Raw genomic sequence first — 24,130 nt, 5'->3', positions numbered from 1 at the left:
TTTATTCACTAAAAACGCAGCACAAATGTTATTACGTTGTGTGTGTTGCAGCATTTGTGCACTTGCTTTCTATGTGTGGAGAGACTACAAAAATGCTGCAGAAGCACTGAAAAAATTGACATGCCACTTAAATTGAGTCGGGAGGAGCTGTATGCGCGTGAGATTTCTGAAATGTTGCTTTTGCTGGTACTGTAAAATACAGTTTTTTTTTCTGCAGGAAAAAAAAGCTGCCAAACCTGTGTGAACATCGCCTTTATGTGCCCTGAATGAAGGGTACTAACCACAGCACATCTACACAGTTAAGGAGAAGTCTCTCCAGTAGGCAGTCTTCTGGACTGTGCCTACTGGAGTACAGTAAATGCATACTTATTGTTAATAAACAGACCAAGCCCAACATAATGATTTTCTTTTACCTTTTGTGTCTTTTTTTTCATTTCCCTGTGCCCCTGTGTGTTCAGGTCCAGCTGTGTACATAGCTGAGTGAATGGGCCCATTCATTGCTCAGCAGCATCCTGCTTCTCCTCAGTGCTGCAGACCTCTTTCGCTTTCACCTTTTGTGTACCTGACTAGTCCCACTACTCTTAATTGTCTCATAACTGTGCTGGTAATCAGCTGACTGCTGAATATGTAAAATATCACGACTTCCAATATAGTTCTGCTACAGGGGCTAACATATGATTGATACAGCCTGTGCAGCCGCACAGGGTCCCAGGAGGTAAGGGAGCAGTGCAGAGTGGAAACCAGAGCAAGAAACCAGCTAAAATGGCAAGGTTGTAAAAATGTATAGGAAGCTATTTAGATGGCAGAAAATACAACTGTACTGACACACAAGACTATTTATTCAGTGCACAGAGGAATAAAGTGTATTTTAAAGGGAATCTGTCACCCAAAAAATCGTATGAGCTAAGACCACCGGCATCAGGGGCTTATCTACAGCACTTTGGAATGCTGTAGATAAGCCCCCGATGTAACCTGAAAGGTAAGAAAAACAGGTTAGATTATACTCACCCAGGGGCGGTCCCGCTGCGGTCCAGGTCCGATGAGCGTTGCGGTCCGGCGCCTGCTATCTTCATACGATGACGTCCTCTTCTTGTCTTCCTGCCTCGGCTCCAGCGCAGGCGTACTTTGTCTGCCCTGTTGAGGGCAGAGCAAAGTACTGCAATGCGCAGGCGCTGGACCTCTCTGACCTTTCCCGGTGCCTGCGCACTGCAGTACTTTGCTCTGTCCTCAACAGGGCAGGCAAAGTACGCCTGCGCTGAAGCCGAGGCAGGAAGACAAGAAGAGGACGTCATCGTATGAAGATATTAGGCGCCGGACCGTGACGCCCATCGGACCGGACCGCAGCGGGACCGCCCTTGGGTGAGTATAATCTAACCTGTTTTTCTTACCTTTCAGGTTACATCGGGGGCTTATCTACAGCATTACGGAATGCTGTAGATAAGCCCTTGATGCCGGTGGCCTTAGCTCATATACGGTTTTTGGGCGTGACAGGTTCCCTTTAAAAGCAGAATACACTCTAAATAGATCTTGGATTAGCATCCTATTGGGCTGATATGTGCATAATGGAGCAGATCTTTCAAAGAGTAAGGGTACCGTCACACAGTGCAATTTTGATCGCTACAACGGCACGATTCGTGACGTTCGAGCGATATAGTTACGATCTCGCTGTGTCTGACACGCTCCTGCGATCAGGGACCCCGCTGAGAATCGTACGTCGTAGCAGATCGTTTGAAACTTTCTTTCGTCGTCTAGTGTCCCGCTGTGGCGGCATGATCGCATGGTGTAACAAAGGTGTGCACGATATTGTATACGATGTGCGCATAGTAACCAATGGCTTCTACATCGCACATACGTCATGAAATTATCGCTCCAGCGTCGTACATTGCAACGTGTGACAGCAGTCTACGACGCTGGAGCGATATTGTTACGATGCTGGAGCGTCACGGATCGTGCCGTCGTAGCGATCAAAATGCCACTGTGTGACGGTACCCTTAGAGTGATTCTCGAAAATAAGGGTAGCTCTTCATTTAAAGGGAACCTGTCAGCAGGATTTTGCGAAGTAAACTACAGGCATTGTTAGTTTGGCACTTTTAAACTGATTAAAATGATACCTGGGGTGGAGAAATCCATGTTGTAGTTGTTGTGTAATCAGTGTTATAAAAAAAATAATTGTGTTTTATTTTTATTGCCCTCTCTGTTATCAATCGGTAGTGAGTGTATTAAAATGCCATAATTACCAGCGCTTCTACAGTCCTCTCCGGCATCGTGATCGTGGTTGTGAAAGTCTGCTCACGCAGCGTTTTCTGTTTGGCCCAGAAGTCACTTTCTCAATGTAAGATTGGGACTCAAAAGGCGACTTTCATAGGCTTGCATTAAGTAAGGAACTAACTGCCCACGCTGTCAGTCCGCAAGAAAGACTTGTGGTCACGTGACGCAGTAAAGGGGACCACTGCACCGCTAGAAATGGCAGAAGATGGCGACTGGTAAGTACTTTAATATACACAGTTCAGTTTGCTAACAAATGAACAATAAAAAAACAAAACAAAACCCCCGAGGTGGTCCTTTATGGGTTTGTATCCTCTTCAGCAGGACTGCACTGCTCCTGAGCATCCTGGCTCTTTGCTTGCTGGGGGGTTGGCACTTCCACTTGATTGACAGCTCAGACCAGCAGCATTGCCCCCTCTGATTCTGCTACATGAGGAAGCTTTACCGCTGCATGATCAGAGGAGCACAATGGAACTGAAGATGGTCCTGGATCAGGAGCTAATAGTGCACATCAGCAATCTGACCACCTCCAGGCGCACATTGGGAATTTGCTCGCTTGTTTTTACAAGCACGATCCATTTATGTCCACATCAGACGATGAGAGTGAACTTTTAAGGGTTGTTTATACTGCTATTCTATGTACCGTAAGTAGTTATGTATACTGCAGCTTGTGCGGAGGAGTATCGGGTTTTTTGCTGCCTTGCAGAAAATGTATTTTGTACACCACAAAGATCACCGTTCTTGAAGCCGCTGTGTAGAAGTGACATTCTGAAGGCGGATTTTGGCATTGCCGATGGTGTTTGTGTGTATTTTGTATGCAATCTGGTTCTCTCATATTTAATGGTAAATCAGGTTCTTTCTGTTTTGTATATTGGATGGAAATAGAGATGTTATTACCATGTAATGTAACCTGATATTCAGATCACTACTTTACATAGTGAAAAAGAAAGTTCTCCAGTCACATGGTCACACGGCTTTCATCTTCTCCAAAAGCTTTTAGCTATGTCCTTATTACACTAGTAATGTCGGTGGGGTGACACTTTTTTTAAAATACTTTTTGACATTCTATTCTTCTCCACTTATTTTGTCCAGTTATAAGTAACTGCCCAGATCTCTAGGGGATATGGTGTTTGTAAAAAAAAAAAAAAAAAAAAAAAAAAAAGGCATTGGGTGTAGTTAGATTTGTAGTTTGACCACAGTCAACATCACACTTCATTGTGGTCCATCACTCTAGCATTGAGTTTCCTCAGCAATAACACATGACCACTGGAAGTGACGTCAGGATGGCCCTGTACCAGAAGATCATTAGGTGTTCTGCTGCTGGAAGACATATACTTACGGTAGTAATTAAGGACTTTCTAGTAATGCCAGTATGTGGATGACTGCATATGAAGAGCAGTATATAGTAATGCATATATATGACGTTCGGGTGTGTTTTCATAGGTACAGTTAAGTTCAGAAATATTTGGACAGTGGCCATATCTAGCACAGTACGGTCTCTTTCTAGGAGCAATGCTCACACACATGCAGTGCATTGAGTGCTGCATGGGATATCTGTCAGAATCCCCCAAAACCAGGATTCCAACGGAAACCCAGAATTTAGTCACTAACACTGCGGGATGGATGCCAGACAGTGGCCAAAATGACTGTTGAGGAATGCTGGATTTTGAGCATTCCGACAGAAACCCCCGACCTACTGCTGAGCGGAGAGCACTGTGAGACTGTGAACCTAGCCTAAGAAACTTCAGTTTTGCTTTCTTCTTTTTTTTTTTTTTTTTTATTTTTTATTTAATTTTTTTTTTGAGCCAGATAGCACCAGCGTAATTTGGAACCTGCGTCATTTTAATATTCTAATTGTTTACATCCATGTATTTAGCTTCTAGATGTACTTTTTTTTACTAGTCCTTTAACCCCTGCGGTGAGCCCGCATCAAAGCCAGGACATGTCAGCTGTTTTGAAGAGCTGACATGGGCCCATAATAGGTGGTGGCGGAATCGCAATCTGCCAGCGCCTATTAACTAGATAAATGCTGCTGTCAAACTCTGACAGTGGCATTTAACAAAAGCTTCCGGCTATCCATACGGAAATGCTTGCATCGGTGACCACCACGTGATCAGGGGTCATCGGTGTGTCGGCATGACAACCAGAGGTCTCTTAAAGACCTCTATGGTTGATGCGAGATTGCTATAAGCGCCACCCTGTGGTCGGCGCTCATAGCAAGTCTGTAATTTTACTACATAGAGGCGATCTGAGCACCGCCTCTATATAGCAGAGCCGATCACGCTATGCCAGCTTCTAGCCTCCCATGGAGGCTATTGAAGCATGCAAAAATTAAAAAAAAATGTTCTTAAAAATATGAAGAAAAAAAAAAAGTTTAATTCATCCCCATTCAAAATAAAATGATAAAAAATCAAAGCTACACATATTTGGGCAATTCTGAACGCGGTGATACCAATCTATCAATATAAAAAAAGAATTAACCTGATCGCTAAACGGCGTAGCAAGAAAGTCAAAATGCCAGAAGTATGTTTTTTTTGGTCGCCACGACATTGCATTAAAATGCCATAACGGGCGATTAAAAGAACGTATCTGCACCAAAATGGTATCATTAAAAAAATAAGTCCTCACCCAACCCCAGATCATGAAAAATGGAGACGCTATAGGTCTCGTAAAATTGCAAAAATGTTTTTTTTTTTTTTTTTTTTTTTTTTTTACACCACTTAGGTAAAAAATAACCTAGACATGTTTGGTGTCTCTGAACTTGTAATGTCCTGGAGAATCATAATGGCAGGTCAGTTTTAGCATTTAGTGAACCTAGCAAAAAAGCCAAACAAAAAACAAGTGTGCACTTTTTTTGCTTTTTCACTGCACTTGGAAAAAATTTTTGCCCTGTTTTCTAGTACACAACATGGTAAAACCAATGGTGTTCAAAAGTACAACTTGTCCTGCAAAAAAATATGCCCTCACATGGTCATATTGACGGAAAAATAAAAAAGTTATGGCACTGGGAAAGAGGGGAGCGAAAAACAAAAACGCAAAACTGAAAAAAAAAGCTCCCCGGGTTAAAAAATAATTACATGTTTTTTTATTTTTTAACAGTCTGCCAGCACTGCTGTTGTCATATATGTATAATTTTTTTGGGTTGATTTTTTTTTTTTTTTTTTTGTATCCTCATAAACTAGCATTTCTTATGCTGCTTTTCTCAAGTCTATATCGTGCCTTTCCTTTTCTGTTTCTCGTAGAAATCACTGAATACATTTTTGACCTCTCCAGAGGTTGTCGTTGCCCATTCTGACACTGTCCAATCTTGTCAGATTATGTGAAGACACACCCCTTTGACAAGGAGATTTGTAAAACCTAGTTGTCAATTTTTTCATACCTTTCTATCTGTAATAACAGAACATTAACACAATGTTGTTGTGTAGGTTTGTTTATTAGCCCTGAAAGTTGATGGCCGTATCGTATATTGGCCAAAACAGCTGACAGGTTCCCTTTAAGACAGACAGGCGCATGAATGGGTTCTCTTCATAGAGTTGCAGTTTCTGTCCAGATTTACAAACGTAAAAATCCGGAGTGGATTATGGTACTAGTTTTTCTCTGTGGATTTCTTTCTTTGCAATGTATATTGTGTATCCAGAACAAAATCTGCAACAGATTCTGCTATGTTTTTTCCCCTTTTCATGTGTGGCCATTTCTTTGGTCTCCAGACAAATAAGCCCTTTTATTAGCTCTAACGGTTCTGTGTTAGCGCCCGAGTCTCCCAACAAACATCTGAGTTGAACGACCTAAGTCCACCATAGTGGGGTCTTCTGGTAAGTGACTCCGACTCACATCCATGTAAACAGTGTTCCAATTTATGGGAGCATTGGCACTGGAGTGTTTGGGATTATACTGGTGGGCAATGAGTGTTTGTCCAAAAGATGTCTAAACTACAACCAGCAGAATATGTAATAAAATAATTATGATGAGCGAATATACTCGTTACTTGAGATTTCTCGAGCAGGCTGAGTATTTTTTTTAGTGCTCGGAGATTACGTTTTCATCGCCGCAGCTGAATGATTTACAGCTATTAGCCAGGCTAAGTATATGTGGGGGGGTTGGCTGGTGCTAGGGAATGCTCACATGTAATCAAGCAGGATAGTATATGTAAATCATTCAGCTACTGCGATGAAAACTAAATCTTCGAGCACTAAAAAATACTCGGAGGTCACCCGAGCGTGCTCCAGAAATCTCGAGTAATGAGTACCGTATATTCGCTCATCACTAGAAATAATAAACTCTTTAGCCTTAGTGCAGATATCGAAGGATGGAAAAAAACAGCGTGGGACCTAAATGATCTGAAATTCTTCTACTTGTTCATTATTTGTAAGGGCCCAAACGATACAATAATCTTACATATAAAACCTGTATCCAATTATGAGGACCTTAGAAGGTGATCTAGAATTAGTATTTGAATAAATACTATAGACCTTCCTTTATATTGAATGATAACATTATGAAATATTATTGCTCTTCATCCGGTCAGGACTTTGTCAGATGTTGGGAGTATTGATGCAGATCGGCTCGTCCTGCGTTATTCATGCCGTGAGCTACATACTGGAAGGCCATGTGAGACATTTCACAAGCAATAACTCCCTTTTTTTTTGTCAAAGACATCTGGTGCATCACTGGCCATCAGCGTATTCTACTTTACTACAGATCTATATACCGTCCCCCGAAGTCACCAATAGTATGTTATCTATAAAACTGAAGAGAATAATACCCCCAGCTCGGTACCTCTCAATATGGTATCCCACCATTTGTGCTGGTTGTCGTCTGATATCATCAGGAGACGCCTATACACATTTCATATTTGTCCGTCATTACAAGGGATTATATGACTTCCTGTCAAATTTCATCTTGTTAAAGCCATCTGACCGCTGCAGCCAGTCACAGGCCTTGGTGGTCAGGTGAGTTAAGTTGCCTGCGCTTGAGCAATAGATGGTCTAGAACCAGTGATTTTTTTTTTTTTATCATTATTATTATTATTATTATTATTATTGTTTGATAACGTCCATTCTTTTCTAAAATCTTTGGGAATTTGAACAAAAACTTTGATGCTAATATGTATAGGGACAGTTAGGGCTGTAACTTGCCCCAAGATGCACCTCCAAAGAAATCAGTGTATCGCACAGGTCTTCGAGTTGAAGGGTTAATTGTCACTGCTATTTGGCCAGAGTGGCTTGTATACAGCTGTGAATGTTTTATGCATCCTGAGATCTGCCATGACAAACAGTAGTTACTAATGTAACAGTAGGACCAGCAGCATAATATCTCATCCTCCAATTAGCCACAGTATATATTTATTCTCCAGGGGCAAAGGGTAGAGGAAAGAGAACAGATCAGATTTCTCTTGCTTCCATTATGTTATGAAATCCATTATTTCTAGCCGTCCATTCTCCAGATTAGCTGTCGTCCCACTCATCACTCATGCTGTTTCTACTAGTAATTTCCGGTCATGCAGATTTTAGATAAATATTCAGGGACTGTGTCTGTAATGCACTTGTTTTATTTCATTTTAATCCTTGGCAAAAAACAAAAATAGATTTATACTTATTTTAGGGCACAATTTGAGAGATGGCCAGGAGTCTTAAAGCTTTTCCAGGAGGAATTGCTGCATCACCTACTTACGATGACGAAATGTCTTGCTGCAAGGACATTTATGTTATCATTTAGAGAGAATTTGTTTCCAGAGCAGAAATACGGCCAGGACGATGAGGTGCATCTTAATAAAAAAGAGAGCAGGCGGTACACAGCAACTTCAGGTACAACACAAGTCACTTGGCCTAAGATCACATTCTACATTGCATCATAATGAAAGTGATTAGGTCAGGTTGCAAGTTGCTTCAACAAGAAAATGTATTAACAGGAACCTGTCACCCAGTTTGGCCGATAAGAGATACGGCCATCACCTTTCAGGCCTGATATACAACATTCTATAATGCTGTAAATAAGCACCCGACCTGTAAGAGAATAAAAATACGGTAACTTTTATTATACTCATCTTCTTGGTCCGGCGCCTCCCTTCTTCTTGCGATGCCGCCCTCCTGCTTGCTTTGTGTGGATGACGCATCTCCTCGGCACCACGCTCCTGCAAGCACTCTTCTCTGTCCTGTTGAGGGCAGAGCAAAGTACTGCAGGTGCTGGGAAAGGTCAAAGAGCCCTGGCAGATGCGCACTGCAGTACTTTGCTCTGCCCTCCATAGAGCAGAAAAGAGCGTCTGCGCAGGAGCGGTATGCCGAGAAGATTGTGTGGATCACGAAGGGACGCGTCATCCACACGAAGCAAACAGGAGAGCGGGGATCGTAAGAAGATGGGAGGCGCCGGACCAAGACCAGCGACACCCATCGGACCACATTGACCGGCAGGTGAGTATAATTTATTTTTCTTCTCTTGCAGGTCGGGTTTGGGGCAGATATACAGCATTATAGAATGCTATATAAGCCCTGAAAGATGGTTGCCATTCCATGTATCGGCCTAACCTGGTGACAGGTTCCCTTTAAAAAAGCAAAAAACTTTGCATCCCTGTCTACCTGTGGACGCAATACAACCTCATTCATTTACACTATTGTGCAGGGGCATAGCACAATCTTTGGCTGTTGTTGAAACTGAAGTTGCTGAGTAGCCCCAGCCTCCAGAGTCTCTTACCATAGGTCCAGATAATTACGGTACTTATGTAGCCCTACAGCACTGTTCATCCTGATCTCTCGGTGTATGAAATGATTGAGCTGTCTGACACTTGGGCTGTGTTCGGCCACTTCTTGTGTGCTGGATCCGGACACACAACATTTGTAGGCTATGTTGCATGAAACATTTTTCAGACCAATGCTGGTGGTTGTTACATGTGATGAATAATGCCATCAGGACACCTAAGATGCCATGGGATCCGTTTTTCATCAGTTTTCCTTTGATGGTATTGTACTACACCAAGGGAATCTAGACTGAAGGGAAGGACATATTTAAAGTGGACCTCAAGCAAAGCAATAGCAAGGACCTGGGTCAGTGTGGATTTGTGTGACTTTCAGGAAGGCTTGGTGACTATGCCTTTCCATTAATTTCTTAAAGAGAACTGATCAGGACGATTCCACTACTTAAACTAGTGGTATGGCTGTTAAGGTCCTAGTACCACGATAAAAATGGCATCTCCTTTGTAGTTATAGCAATGTGTCAGTGCAGAGAAATCAAGCAGAAGTCAAATTGACGTCACAGGTTCCCATATTTGTTAAGCCTTGGTTGCGCAGATATTGGTTAATTTATTTTCCTGGTATGTATTGCCTGTCCTAATTTGCTTCTGTATGTGATACTGTTGATTTTAAGTGACCTGATGGCTGCAGTATTTGATAATGTCAGGATTTATTCCTAGGTGACTTGTCCTGTGCTTGCTGGTAAGTAGGAGAACTCTGTGTCCTCAGGCAGTGTTTGCTCATGGGAGCACATCATGTGATAATGGCCCACACCATGCCATGAAATTGTGTTTAAATCAGCTGTCAAAGGCCTTGTCTGGTTTTTTTTTTTGTCTTTAGATCCTTTTGTTTTTCTTCATGTATGCCATTTTACATCTGTCACAGCTGCCATTTTAACTACAGTCAATTCTGAATTACCGTACTACTTTCCTAAGCAGGAGCTCAGATGCCATATAGTCAGTGCTTCTAAAATACCATGGTGTGTATGTATGTAATAATTCTATTTATATAGCGCCAACATATGCTGCAATGCTTTACAAATTATAGAGGGGATTTATACAGACAACAGACATTACAGCATAACAATCATCACTGTTCAAAACAGATACCAAGAGGAATGAGGGCCCTGCTCGCAAGCTTACAATCTATGAGGAAATAGGGGAGACACGAGAGGTGGATGGTAACAATTGCTTTCGTTGTTCGGACCAGCCATAGTGTAAGGATCGGGTGTTCATGTAAAGCTGCATGAACCAGTTGTCAGCCTAAATATGTAACAGTACAGACACAGAGGGCTAATAAAGGTAACCTGTCACCCCCAAAATCGAAGATGAGCTAAGCCCACCAGCATCAGGGGCTTATCTATATCATTCTATAATGCTGTAGATAAGCCCCCGATGTATCCTGAAAGATGAGATAAAGAGGGTAGATTATACTCACCCAGGGGCAGTCCCGCTGTGATCCTGTCCGATGGACTTCGCGGTCTGGGGCCTCCCATCTTCACACGATGACGTCCTCTTCTTGTATTCACACTGTGGCTCTGGCGTACTTTGCCCTGTTGAGGGCAGAGCAAAGTACTGCAGTGCGCAGGCGCCGGGAAAGGTCAGAGAGGCCCAGCACCTGCGCACTGCAGTACTTTGCTCTACCCTCAACAGGGCAGACAAAGTACACCTGCGCCAGAGCCGCAGCGTGAAGACAAGAGGAGGACGTCATCGAAAGAAGATGGGAGGCCCCAGACCACGACGCCCATCGAACCGCAGCGGGACCGCCCCTGAGTGTAATCTAACCTCTTTTTCTCATCTTTCAGGATACATTGGGGGCTTATCTACAGCATTACAGAATGCTCTAGATAAGCCCCTGATGCTGGTGAGCTTAGCTCCTCTTCGATTTTGGGGGTGACCGGTTCCCTTTAACTGCATAAAGTGTATGAGAACATGATGCGAGGAACCTGATTATGGTTTGAGTTTTTTGAATGGGCAACACAGGGATAATTAGGTTAATGCGTTGAGGCGGTAGGCCAGTCTGAACAAATGCATTTTTAGGGCACACTTAAAACTGTGGGGATTAATCGTATTAACCTGGATAGTGCATTCCAAAGAATTGGTGCAGCACGTGAAAAGTGTTGGAGACGGGAGTGGGAGGTTTTGATTATTGAGGATGCTAACCTCAGGTCATTAGCAGAACTGAGAGCATGGGTAGGGTGGTAGACTGAGACCAGGGAGCAGATGTAGAGTGGTGCTGAGCCATGGAGCGCTTTGTGGATGAGGGTAGTAGCTTTGTACTGGATTCTGGAGTGGATGGGTAACCAGTTTAATGACTGGCACAAGGTAGAAGCATTGGTGTAACGGTTGGTGAGGAGTATGATCCTGGCTGCAGCATTCAGGACAGATTAGAGAGGGGAGTTTGGTAAGAGGGAGGGCGATTAGTAGAGAGCTACAATAGTCCAGACGAGAATGAATAAGTGAAACAGTAAGAGTTTTTGCAGAGTCGAAAGTAAGAAAAGGGCGAATTCTAGAAATGTTTTTGAGATGCAGAAAGAGCGAGCCAGTGATTGGATGTGGGGAGTGAATGAAAGCTTGGAATAAAGTATGACCCCCAAGGCAGCGGGCATGTTGCTTGGGAGTAATGGTGGAAGCACAAAAGGAGATGGCAATGTCAGGCCTAGGTCGGTTAGTAGAGGGAGAGAACACAAGTTTTTGACAGGATCAGTTTCAAATAGAGGGAGGACATGATGTTAGAGACAGTGGTAAGACAGTCACTAGTGTTTTCTAAAAAGGCAGGCGTGATATCAGGAAAAAGAAGTGTATAATTGGGTGTCATCAGCGTAGAGATGGTACTGGAAACCCAATCTACTGATAGGGACTGTATACAACGAGAAGAGGAGGGAGCCTAGGACTGATCCTTGAGGAACCCCAACAGTAAGGGGCAGGTGAGAGGAGGAGGTACTAGCAAAAGATAGTGGATAGTGTGTATATGTATATGTGTGTATGTATATATATCTATATCTATATCTATATCTCTATCTATATATATATATATATATATATATATATATATATATATATATATATATATATATATATATATATATATATATATATATCTCTAGATATATATATATATATATATAGATATATATATATATATATCTATATCAGTGGGGCAAAAAAGTATTTAGTCAGTCAGCAATGGTGCAAGTTCCACCACTTAAAAAGATGAGAGGCGTCTGTAATTTACATCATAGGTAGACCTCAACTATGGGAGACAAACTGAGAAAAAAAAAATCCAGAAAATCACATTGTCTGTTTTTTTAACATTTTATTTGCATATTATGGTGGAAAATAAGTATTTGGTCAGAAACAAACAATCAAGATTTCTGGCTCTCACAGACCTGTAACTTCTTCTTTAAGAGTCTCCTCTTTCCTCCACTCATTACCTGTAGTAATGGCAGCTGTTTAAACTTGTTATCAGTATAAAAAGACACCTGTGCACACCCTCAAACAGTCTGACTCCAAACTCCACTATGGTGAAGACCAAAGAGCTGCCAAAGGACACCAGAAACAAAATTGTAGCCCTGCACCAGGCTGGGAAGACTGAATCTGGAATAGCCAACCAGCTTGGAGTGAAGAAATCAACAGTGGGAGCAATAATTAGAAAATGGAAGACATACAAGACCACTGATAATCTTCCTCGATCTGGGGCTCCACGCAAAATCCCACCCCGTGGGGTCAGAATGATCACAAGAACGGTGAGCAAAAATCCCAGAACCACGCGGGGGGACCTAGTGAATGAACTGCAGAGAGCTGGGACCAATGTACCAAGGCCTACCATAAGTAACACACTACGCCACCATGGACTCAGATCCTGCAGTGCCAGACGTGTCCCACTGCTTAAGCCAGTACATGTCCGGGCCCGTCTGAAGTTTGCTAGAGAGCATTTGGATGATCCAGAGGAGTTTTGGGGGAATGTCCTATGGTCTGATGAAACCAAACTGGAACTGTTTGGTAGAAACACAACTTGTCGTGTTTGGAGGAAAAAGAATACTGAGTTGCATCCATCAAACACCATACCTACTGTAAAGCATGGTGGTGGAAACATCATGCTTTGGGGCTGTTTCTCTGCAAAGGGGCCAGGACGACTGATCCGGGTACATGAAAGAATGAATGGGGCCATGTATCGTGAGATTTTGAGTGCAAACCTCCTTCCATCAGCAAGGGCATTGAAGATGAAATGTGGCTGGGTCTTTCAACATGAGAATGATCCAAAGCACACCGCCAGGGCAACGAAGGAGTGGCTTCGTAAGAAGCATTTCAAGGTCCTGGAGTGGCCTAGCCAGTCTCCAGATCTCAACCCTATAGAAAACCTTTGGAGGGAGTTGAAAGTCCGTGTTGCCAAGCGAAAAGCCAAAAACATCACTGCTCTAGAGGAGATCTGCATGGAGGAATGGGCCAACATACCAACAACAGTGTGTGGCAACCTTGTAAAGACTTACAGAAAACGTTTGACCTCTGTTATTGCCAACAAAGGATATATTACAAAGTATTGAGATGAAATTTTGTTTCTGACCAAATACTTATTTTCCACCATAATATGCAAATAAAATGTTAAAAAAACAGACAATGTGATTTTCTGGATTTTTTTTTTCTCAGTTTGTCTCCCATAGTTGAGGTCTACCTATGATGTAAATTACAGACGCCTCTCATCTTTTTAAGTGGTGGAACTTGCACTATTGCTGACTGACTAAATACTTTTTTGCCCCACTGTATATACATACACACACACACACACACACACACACACACACACACACACACACACACACACACACACACACACACACACACACACACACACACACACACACACACATACATACACATATACACATATATACACACACACAGTTTGGCAACGCATTCTCATTTAAAGAGTTTTCTGTATTTTCATGACTATGAAATTTTGTAAATTCACACTGAAGGCATCAAAGCTATGAATTAACACATGTGGAGTGATATACTGAACAAAAAAGTGTGAAACTGAAAATATGTCTTATATTCTAGGTTCTTCAAAGTAGCCACCTTTTGCTTTGATGAGCTTCAAGAGGTAGTCACCGGGTATGGTCTTCCAATAATCTTGAAGGAGTTCCCAGAGATGCTTAGCACTTGTTGACCCTTTTGCCTTCACTCTGCGGTCCAGCTCACCCCAAACCATCTCGATTTGGTTCAGGTCTGGTGACTGTGGAGGCCAGGTCATCTGGCGTAGCACCCCATCACTCTCCTTCTTGGTCAAATAGCCCTTACATAGCCTGGAGGTGTTTTGGGTCATTGTCCTGTTGAAAAATAAATGATGGTCCAACTAAACGCAAACCGGATGGAATAGCATGCTGCTGCAAGATGCTGTGGTAGCCATGCTGGTTCAGTATGCCTTCAATTTTTAATACATCCGCAACAGTGTCACCAGCAAAGCACCTCCACACCATTACACCTCCTCCTCCATGCTTCACGGTGTGAACCAGGCATGTAGAGTCCATCCGTTCACCTTTTCTGCATCGCACAAAGACACGGTTGTTGGAACCAAAGATCTCAAATTTGGACTCATCAGACCAAAGCACAGATTTCCACTGGTCTAATGTCCATTCCTTGTGTTCTTTAGCCCAAACAAGTCTCTTGTGCTTGTTGCCTGTCCTTAGCAGTGTTTTCCTAGCAGCTATTTTACCACAAAGGCCTGCTGCACAAAGTCTCCTCTTAACAGTTGTTGTAGAGATGTGTCTGCTGCAAGAACTCTGTGTGGCATTGACCTGGTCTCTAATCTGAGCTGCTGTTAACCTGCGATTTTCTGAGGCTGCTGACTTGTATAAACTTATTCTCAGAAGGAGAGATGACTCTTGGTCTTCCTTTCCTGGGGCGGTCCTCATGTGAGCCAGTTTCTTTGTAGCGCTTGATGGTTTTTGCAACTGCACTTCGGGACACTTTCAAAATGTTCACAATTTTTCGGACTGACTGATCTTCATTTCTTAAAGTAATGATGGCCACTCGTTTTTCTTTACTTAGCTGCTTTTTTCTTGCCATAATACAAATTCTAACAGGCTATTCAGTAGGACTATCAGCTGTGTATCCACCAGACTTCTGCTCAACACAACTGATGGTCCCAACACCATTTATAAGGCAAGAAATCCCACTTATTAAACCTGACAGGGCACACCTGTAAAGTGAAAACCATTCCCGGTGACTACCTCTTGAAGCTCACCAAGAGAATGCCAAGAGTGTGCAAAGCAGTCATCAAAGCAAAAGGTGGCTACTTTGAAAAACCTAGAGTATAAGACATATTCTCAGTTGCTTCACACTTTTTGTTAAGTATATAATTCCACATGTGTTAATTCATAGCTTTGATGCCTTCAGTGTAAATGTACAATGAGAAGGTGTGTCCAAACTTTTGGTGATATATACATATATATATATACACACACACACACCGTATTTTCCAGCGTATAAGAGCCCCCCCCACTTTTCCAGTTAAAATATAAAATCTTCTTAAAAGTTTGGGGTCGTCTTATAGGGCCGGTGACTAATCTGCCTTTTGGGGGGGAGTGGTCCCGATGACGAAGAGGGGGCGTCTCACAAGAAAGTGTGAGTGGAGTATCCCCCATTACCTCATTGTAGCTGCAGCGTGGGGTCTCTGTGCTGGGAGCGGCGGCGGCTGCTCTTCTTTGTGCCGCGTGGGTGCTGTGCTGTGGGGCAGCGTATCTTCGTGCAGAGTCGGGGCTCCTCCGGTGTATTCCATTTCCTCAAAGCCCGGAGGCCCCAGCAGCTCCATTGCTGCGATGCGGTGGCCTGCGGGAAAATGGCCGCTGGGGGCGGCGCAGGCTCAGATTCAGATCTCGTCTCCCGAGATCTCGGGACTAGAAACTTCACCATTCCTAACTAGAGTTGAGCGAATTTGCTCGGGTTCCGTCTTATTCGGCTAGCTATATGGAATCTGGCTTCCTGGATCACGCCGGTCGATCAGATGATCGGTGTCGCGGCTGTGTCACAGCACATGCATGGAGAGCCTGTTTGTTATTAACATACAGATTAATCCCATATCTGCAGGTTAATAGCATTTTTTCTGGTGACCGATTCATTTTAAAATGAATCTTATCGGCTGGATTTTCCCTCCCAAACTAGTTGTATTCCCATGTAGCTCTTTCTATGACCAGTCCAACAATACCTTTTATATTTGCTCCTCCATTACTAAGAGATCAGTGTTTGAATGGATATGCGACTAAAGGTACCTTCACACATAACGATATTGTTAACGATATCGTTGCTATTTGTGACGTAGCAACGATATCGTTAATGAAATCGTTCTGTGTGACAGCGACCAACGATCAGGCCCCTGCTGGGAGATCGTTGGTCGCTGAATAAAGTCCAGAACTTTATTTCGTCGCTGGACTCCCTGGAGACATCGCTGGATCGGCGTGTGTGACACCGATCCAGCGATGTCTTCACTGGTAACCAGGGTAAACATCGGGTAACTAAGCGCAGGGCCGCGCTTAGTAACCCGATTTTTACCCTGGATACCATGCTAAAAGTAAAAAAAAACAAACACTAGATACTTACCTACCGCTGTCTGTCCTCCAGCGCTGTGCTCTGCACTCCTCCTGTACTGTCTGTGAGCCGGAAAGCAGAGCGGTGACGTCACCGCTCTGCTTTCCGGCTCACAGACAGTACAGAAGGAGAGCAGAGAAGCAGAGCGCAGCGCTGGAGGACAGACGGCGGTAGGTAAGTATCTAGTGTTTGTTTTTTTTTACTTTTAGCATGGTATCCAGGGTAAACATCGGGTTACTAAGCGCGGCCCTGCGCTTAGTTACCCGATGTTTACCCTGGTTACCGGCATCGTTGGTCGCTGGAGAGCGGTCTGTGTGACAGCTCTCCAGCGACCAAACAGCGACGCTGCAGCGATCCGGATCGTTGTCGGTATCGCTGCAGCGTCGCTTAATGTGAAGGGGCCTTAAGAATAAAGTGCTTTCAGCACATGGGAGCACTTCAGCTCCATTTGCATATCCATTCAAACACCGATTTCTCAGGGACAGAGGAAGGGGCTGGATAGGTCACATTAGTGCTGGACTTGTCTTTGAAAGAGCTACATGTGGATATAAATGGTCTGGGGGCAGGGGTGACGAAATCCTGCTGACAGATTCTCTTTAAAGATGGACCCCGGTCTCTGCTACCTGATTACCTAGATAAAGCTTAGATTATTAATGCATCATAGTTGTGTGATATTGTTTGTGATGGTCCAGAACTCAAATAAGAGGTGCCCAAATTCTGCACCAGTCATGCTTTCTGTGGTGTCAGACACTTTCTAGTTATACCTTTAAAGGGCAAGTACTTTCATATATGGAAGTAGTCGATGTATAGGCACTTATCCCCCAATACAAAATGACATATTTTTTTGTAGAGATCTGACATGGCAGTCATGAGTAATGCAAATCAGACTGGAAGTTGACTCGTGCGGGTCAATGCATTGGGGATCGAGCACCTATCCAGCTTCCTGCATATGTAGAAACGTGGCGACAGGTTCCCTTTAACCGTCCCTTCAGTACTTCATAGATGATAATGACTGGTGTTACCTTGCAGCGTCCCATCCTACTACAGACTCTGTACTTCTGCTGCTGTAAATGCCCCTCTTTTCGTGTGTTAAAACATATATATAAAAAAAATATCTATCTATCTATCTATCTATCTATCTGTACCGTATTTTCCGGCGTATAAGACGACTCCCAACTTTTCCAGTTAAAATATAAAATCTTCTCAAAAGTCGGGGGTTGTCTTATATGCTGGGTGTAGTCTTATAGGGTGGGTGCGGAGCAATCTGCCGTCGATGTATATAGTGGGGGGGGGGGGGGGGGAGTGATCCCGATGACGAGGTGAGGGAGCTCCTCACCAGGAAGGTGTAAGTGAAGCAAACTGTCAGCGTCTGAGATGCCAGGGTTATGCAAATAAGAGGGAGAGAGAGCGGTGCTGTGCCTAGAAAAACACTCCTCTGTCACTAATCTGGCTCGCCCTTGTATCCTATTATCTCCTTCTCTGCCTCTGCTTCACTTACACCTTCCCGGTGAGGTGCCCCCTCACCTCGTCATTGGGGTCGCTCCCCCCACAATATGCCATGACCGCAGATTACTCCGCACCTGCCCTATAAGACGACACCTGGCGTATAAGACGATACCCGACTTTTCCAGTTAAAATATAAAATCTTCTCAAAAGTCAGGGGTTGTCTTATATGCTGGGTGTAGTCTTACAGGGTGGGTGCGGAGCAATCTGCGGTTGAAGTATATAGTGGGGGGGAGTGGTCCCGATGACGAGGTGAGGGAGCGCCTCACCAGGAAGGTGTAAGTGAAGCAAACTGTCAGCGTCTGAGATGCCAGGGTTATGCAAATAAGAGAGAGAGAGAGAGAGAGCGGTGCTGTGCCTAGAAAAACACTCCTGTCACTAATCTGGCTCACCCTTGTATCCTATTATCTCCTTCTCTGCTTCACTTACACCTTCCAGGTGAGGCGCCCCCTCTCCTTGTCATTGGGGTCGCTCCTCCCACAATATGCCACGACCGCAGATTACTCCGCACCTGCCCTATATGGCTATATTCACACTTTGCGGATTTTGCTGCGGATCCGCAGCGGATTTGACCGCTGCGGATCCGCAGCAGTTTCCCATGAGTTTACATTTCAATGTAAACCTATGGGAAACAAAAAACGCTGTGCACATGCTGCAGAAAAATCCGCGCGGAAACGCTGCGGATTACATTCCGCAGCATGTCACTTCTTTTCTGCGGATTTTCAGCTGCTCCAATAGAAAACTGCAGTTGAAAATCCGCAGAAGAAAACGCAGTAAAAACCGCGATAAATCCGCAGTAAAAACCGCGATGGGTTTTCACTGCGGATTTTGCAATTCCGCTGCGGAAAAATCCGCAGTGGAATCTGCAAAGTGTGCACATAGCCTAAGACGACACCTGGCGTATAAGACGATACCCGACTTTTGAGAAGATTTTCAAGGGTTAAAAAGTAGTCTTATACGCCAGAAAATACAGTATGTTCCCTAAATCCTTTTTTCCATATTTTATGTACCCTACAGTTGTCAGTTTTGTGATATTCAGGCTGAGCAGCAGATTAGTGGTCGGATTGCTATTGGGAAGTGCAGGAAAAGACGTCCAGTCGTAGAGCCTTAACGTCTACTTAGAAGTGTAACGTGTAGGAGTAGTGTAAGGCGTTTGTGCTTTGCGTTGCTCTGTTAGGTGGTTTATTTGCTTGTGCTCCTTGTATTTTTTTCTTTTACTTCTTGCTGTAAGTACAGAAAGAATCTGTCTAGGTATTTGGTGTCGGTAATTTAGTATTTTCCAGCTAAGCAGCATTGTCATCCAGTATGTATGTGTACATGGATTACTGGTAGACTCCTCCTTCCCTCTTACTGGAAGCCTCTGAACTTGGTTAAATCTGGAACCAGGACCACACAGCTCCCTGCTTTCTGTTCTGCCTACACCCAGTCTGTGCACGGCACACAGCAGCGGCTATTGTCCTCTCCGCTTATTGCTATGTGAGGGCAGACCACATCCTGGGCATAGTCACTGGAGATCAAGTGCACGCCAAGGCTCACAGCCGGTGGTCCGGGACGCTGTTGGTAAGCTGTGGTCTATGATAATTGTGCCTCTTGTTATGTCTCTTCGGGGCCCCGAAGAGAATAAACAGTTCTTCACTTCTACCAGTTTACGTCCGTCTGTTGTAGGATATTACCGGTACTTAGGCTGAATAAAGTAAAAGCTGCTTTCTAGCAGTTTAGTCACAATTTCTTGTGGATAAGTGGCTCAGGGTGCACTATGGAAAAGTAGCGGTGTTTGCCTGGCTGTATTTATAGTCCTGGTCCTCCACTTGTTTAGTAGACCAGCCCGGGAGGATCCAACACAAAATTCACCTTATGGTGGCACTGGAGTGGGGGAAGCAGGAGAATATTTGTATAAATATATCACACGTGTTGACAGTGACCAAAATCCGCCTGTGATTGTGTATGTCTCAACGTGTAGGTTCATGTGCCACAGCTTGGGCTATTCATATTCTTTTTGGTTAAAATGCAAAAAATAAAAATAAAAAAACATGCTCTAGCTCCTATTGAATGATCACTCTACACTGAATACTATACCATTCCTATTTTTTATTTATTTATATAAAATGTTACTTTGTGAGAACAATCACCAATCAGCCCAATGTATTAGCTTTGCATGTAAGTATGTACCCAAAGTTGATAATTGTATCTCATTAAAGTCACCCAGAAAAGAAAAGTGTGATTGCTCAAGAGAGGTTGTCAGTGTGGGTCTGACAGCGCCACTTCCAGTGATCAGCTGTTATCTGCTTTAGAGATTTCCGGATACCAGGAGAGGGGGAACACAGCCGCCCCTTACATTTCGTGGCAGCTGCTGGGCACTGCACCTAACCTCTCCTATTCAAAAATAGTGTCACCCCAATCTGATAATGAAGGCCTATCTTATAGATAGATCATCAATGTGTAAAGGTACCTTCACACTCAGCAACTTTACAACAAGAACGACAGCGATCTGTGACGTTGCAGCGTCCTGGATAGCGATCTCATTGTGTTTGACACGCAGCAGCGACCTTGATCCCGCTGTGACATCGCTGGTCGTAGCTAGAAGTCCAGAACTTTATTTGGTCCTCAGGTCGGCGTGTATCGTCGTGTTTGACATTAAAAGCAACAATGCCAGCTATGTTTTACATGGAGCTAACAACCAGCGAGAACCATAAGTGAGTCGCCGTTACGTCACTGGATCGCTCCTGCATCGTTCTGGAGCTGCTGTGTTTGATGTCTCTACAGCGACCTAAACAGCGACGCTCCAGCGATCGGTTCGTTGTCTATATCGCTGCAGCGTCGCTGAGTGTGACGGTACCTTAAGTCCTGACCTACCCCTGTATCCTTCCACTGGATAGAATTGTAGCTAATGCTCAAATGTCAGATATCAAATAGATCCGCACAGAATTTTCAGCTTTCTGGAATGGGTCTAAAGAAGATCTTATACTTATCACGAATAGATCTTTGCAAATGGTGAAGTGAAACACAAACCGTGCGAAAACAAAAATTCTACCCCAGCAGCATTGCCGGCCATTCTATGTGGTGGGGTTGTCTCATTAATGGAGATGGCAGCATGGTCTGCTTTAATTATCTTACCGTATGCCAATATAAATGAATAATTAGTTTGTCAATTATAAGGAAGGGTTTCATTAAGTTAAATGTGGTGGTTACCCATCTACCTGGTTTCATTTGTGTGAATCTGTGTAAATATCTATAATCTTCCCGATTTTTTTTTTTTTTTTTTTTTTTTTTTTTTTTTTTTTTTTTTTTTTCTTCTCCCCCTGGTGTGGTGACAATCGAGGTAATATTTTTTGGGGGTTTGATGTCAGCTGCCATCAAGCACAGAGGTTATTAATGGAGAGAGGTCTATCGGACACCGCCATTACTTACCTAGTAATCCAAAAAAAACAAAATACATAAAAAAAAATACTTTATTAGAATAAAGGCTCCCTCACACTATCCCTCCTTCAACAATTTATCAAAAATGTTCCCAAGAAGCTCCTCCGATGTAGTCTATGTTCCTTGCACCCGGCTTCCACGACTGTGAGTAGCAGTGAAGTACTGCTATTCACAGGTGCCAGGTATTGACGGCAACACTCATGAGAGCTAGTGGCTCAACCCTGTGCTCAGTGAGAGCTAGTGGCCCTGATGAGTGTTTTCCTCGCTACCCAACCCCACACTAACCCAGATGGGGTTAGTAGTGTGGGGAAGTCTTTATTCAAATAAAGTATTTCTTCTGTGTTTTTAACCCCTTCATGACCGGGGGATTTTTCGTTTTTCCGTGTTCATTTTTCGCTCCCCTCCTTCCCAGAGCCATAACTTTTTTATTTTTCTGTCAATTTGGCCATGTGAGGGCTTATTTTTTGCGGGACGAGTTGTACTTTTGAACGACATCATTGGTTTTAGCATGTCGTGTACTAGAAAACGGGAAAAAAATTCCAAGTGCGGTGAAATTGCAAAAAAAGTGCAATCCCACATTGGTTTTTTGTTTGGCTTTTTTGCTAGGTTCACTAAATGCTAAAAATGACCTGCCATTATGATTCTCCAGGTCATTACGAGTTCATAGACACCAAACATGACTAGGTTATTTTTTTTATCTAAGTGGTGAAAAAAAATTCCAAACTTTGCTAAAAAAAAAAAAAAATTGCGCCATTTTCCGATACTCGTAGCGTCTCCATTTTTCATCATCTGGGGTCGGTTGAGGGCTTATTTTTTGCGTGCCGAGATGACGTTTTTAATGATAGCATTTCGGTGCAGATACGTTCTTTTGATCGCCCGTTATTGCATTTTAATGCAATGTCGCGGTGACCAAAAAAACGTAATTCTGGCGTTTCGAGTTTTTTTCCCGCTACGCTGTTTAGCGATCAGGTTAATACTTTTTTTTTATTTGATCGGGCGATTCTGAGCGCGGCGATACCAAATATGCGTAGATTTGATATTTTTTTTTATTGATTTATTTTGATTGGGGCGAAAGGGGGGTGATTTAAACTTTTTTTTTTTTTTTCCACATTTTTTTTAACTATTTTTTTTAACTTTTGCCATGCTTCAATAGCCTCCATGAGAGGCTAGAAGCAGGCACAACCCGATCGGCTCTGCTACATAGCAGCGATCTGCTGATCGCTGCTATGTAGCAGAATTGCACGTGTGCTGTGAGCGCCGACCACAGGGTGGCGCTCACAGCGACGGGCAATCAGTAACCATAGAGGTCTCAAGGACCTCTATGGTTACAATATACAAGCATCGCCGACCCCCGATCATGTGACGGGGGTCGGCGATGACGTCATTTCCGGCCGCCCGGCCGGAAGCGGTAGTTAAATGCCGCTGTCTGCGTTTGACAGCGGCATTTAACTAGTTAATAGGTGCGGGCAGATCGCGATTCTGCCCACGCCTATTACGGGCACATGTCAGCTGTTCAAAACAGCTGACATGTCCCGGCTTTGGTGCGGGCTCACCGCGGAGCCCTGCATCAAAGCAGGGGAGCCGGCATCGGACGGTATAGTATGATTCCCCACCTATGCTGCGAAATACATTGACAGGCAAAAACAGCGACTTTGGTAATCAGGCTGGTCAGGTGGGCGTGGTGACATTGCTGTTTCTTCCCCAGCTTTCCGTTGGTGGCGTAGTGGTGTGCGCATGTCCAAGTGCCGAATCCACTGCGCACACATGAAGAAACAGCGCGCGATCTGCGCTATTACCCTTGTCATCGGTGTGGGCGGCCATCTTCCTGGGGCCGCGCGTGCGCAGATGGAGTGCTCTGCTGCATGGGGCTTCAGGAAAATGGCCGCGGGATGCCGCGCGTGCGCAGATGGAGATCACGGCGGCCATTTTCCCGAAGCCGAGATGCAAACTGCGCACGCGCGGCCCCAGGAAGATGGCCGCCCCCAGATAATGGGCCGCCCCCCAGGTAATAGCGCAGATCGCACGCTGTTTCTTCACGTGCGCGCAGTGGATTCGGCACTTGGACATGCGCACACCACTACGCCACCAACAGAAAGCTGGGGAAGAAACAGCGATGTCACCACGCACACCTGACCTGACCAGCCTGATTGACAGGCGAAAACGGCGACTTTGGTAATGTATTTCGCAGCATAGGTGGGGAATAAGGGTACACTACATACACTATTGTAACGCACAGCGCAGGCCCTATTTAACAGTATTTTTATCTCTATCTGAAAAAACGGGGTGACAGGTTCCCTTTAATCTAAGCTCTCCCTGGCTAGCACAATCAATCATCACAACTCCTATTCCTTTGACTGTTCTTATATGCCTCTTCTCATGAATTCACAACTACTTCATGTCACAGCAACTATTCCTGAATGCTCCCACCTCACAGATCAGGGGCATGGTCTACTTCTTGCCCTAACCGAGCATAATTTTTGGCTGTGTGTTTGATCTTTCCCCTCATTCTCTCTGCTGTCCTTTAGAGTTGTGGCCCAAATGTCTCACAAGAGCTGAGAAGGAGCGCAGAATGAGAATGTTTACTGTCTTGGCTCATTTTGTGTTTGTACCCACTGTTTTCCATCTTTTGTGACACATCAT

The 24,130-nt window shown here is 44.0% G+C and overlaps 1 protein-coding gene across 6 annotated transcripts in view; it reads left to right on the top strand.

The window, feature by feature from the left end:
- Window positions 1-24,130, top strand: part of STAT3 (signal transducer and activator of transcription 3) — a 97,143-nt gene that overhangs the window by 23,451 nt on the left and 49,562 nt on the right. The window contains exon 1 of one of the 6 annotated variants that reach the window (XM_069751813.1): window positions 19,466-19,633. The exons of 4 other annotated variants lie outside the window; for them this stretch is intronic. The gene's annotated coding sequence lies outside the window, so the exon portion shown is untranslated. Of the gene's footprint in view, window positions 1-19,465; window positions 19,634-24,130 lie in introns of those variants that run through there. One more of the 6 variants, XM_069751810.1, reaches the window with a different exon arrangement.

Source organism: Ranitomeya imitator, chromosome 2 (genome assembly GCF_032444005.1).
Source record: "Ranitomeya imitator isolate aRanImi1 chromosome 2, aRanImi1.pri, whole genome shotgun sequence".
Classification (NCBI taxonomy): Eukaryota; Metazoa; Chordata; class Amphibia; order Anura; family Dendrobatidae; genus Ranitomeya; species Ranitomeya imitator.
Note: the sequence above shows the minus strand (reverse complement) of the source record. Positions and strands in the feature narration are given on the sequence as shown.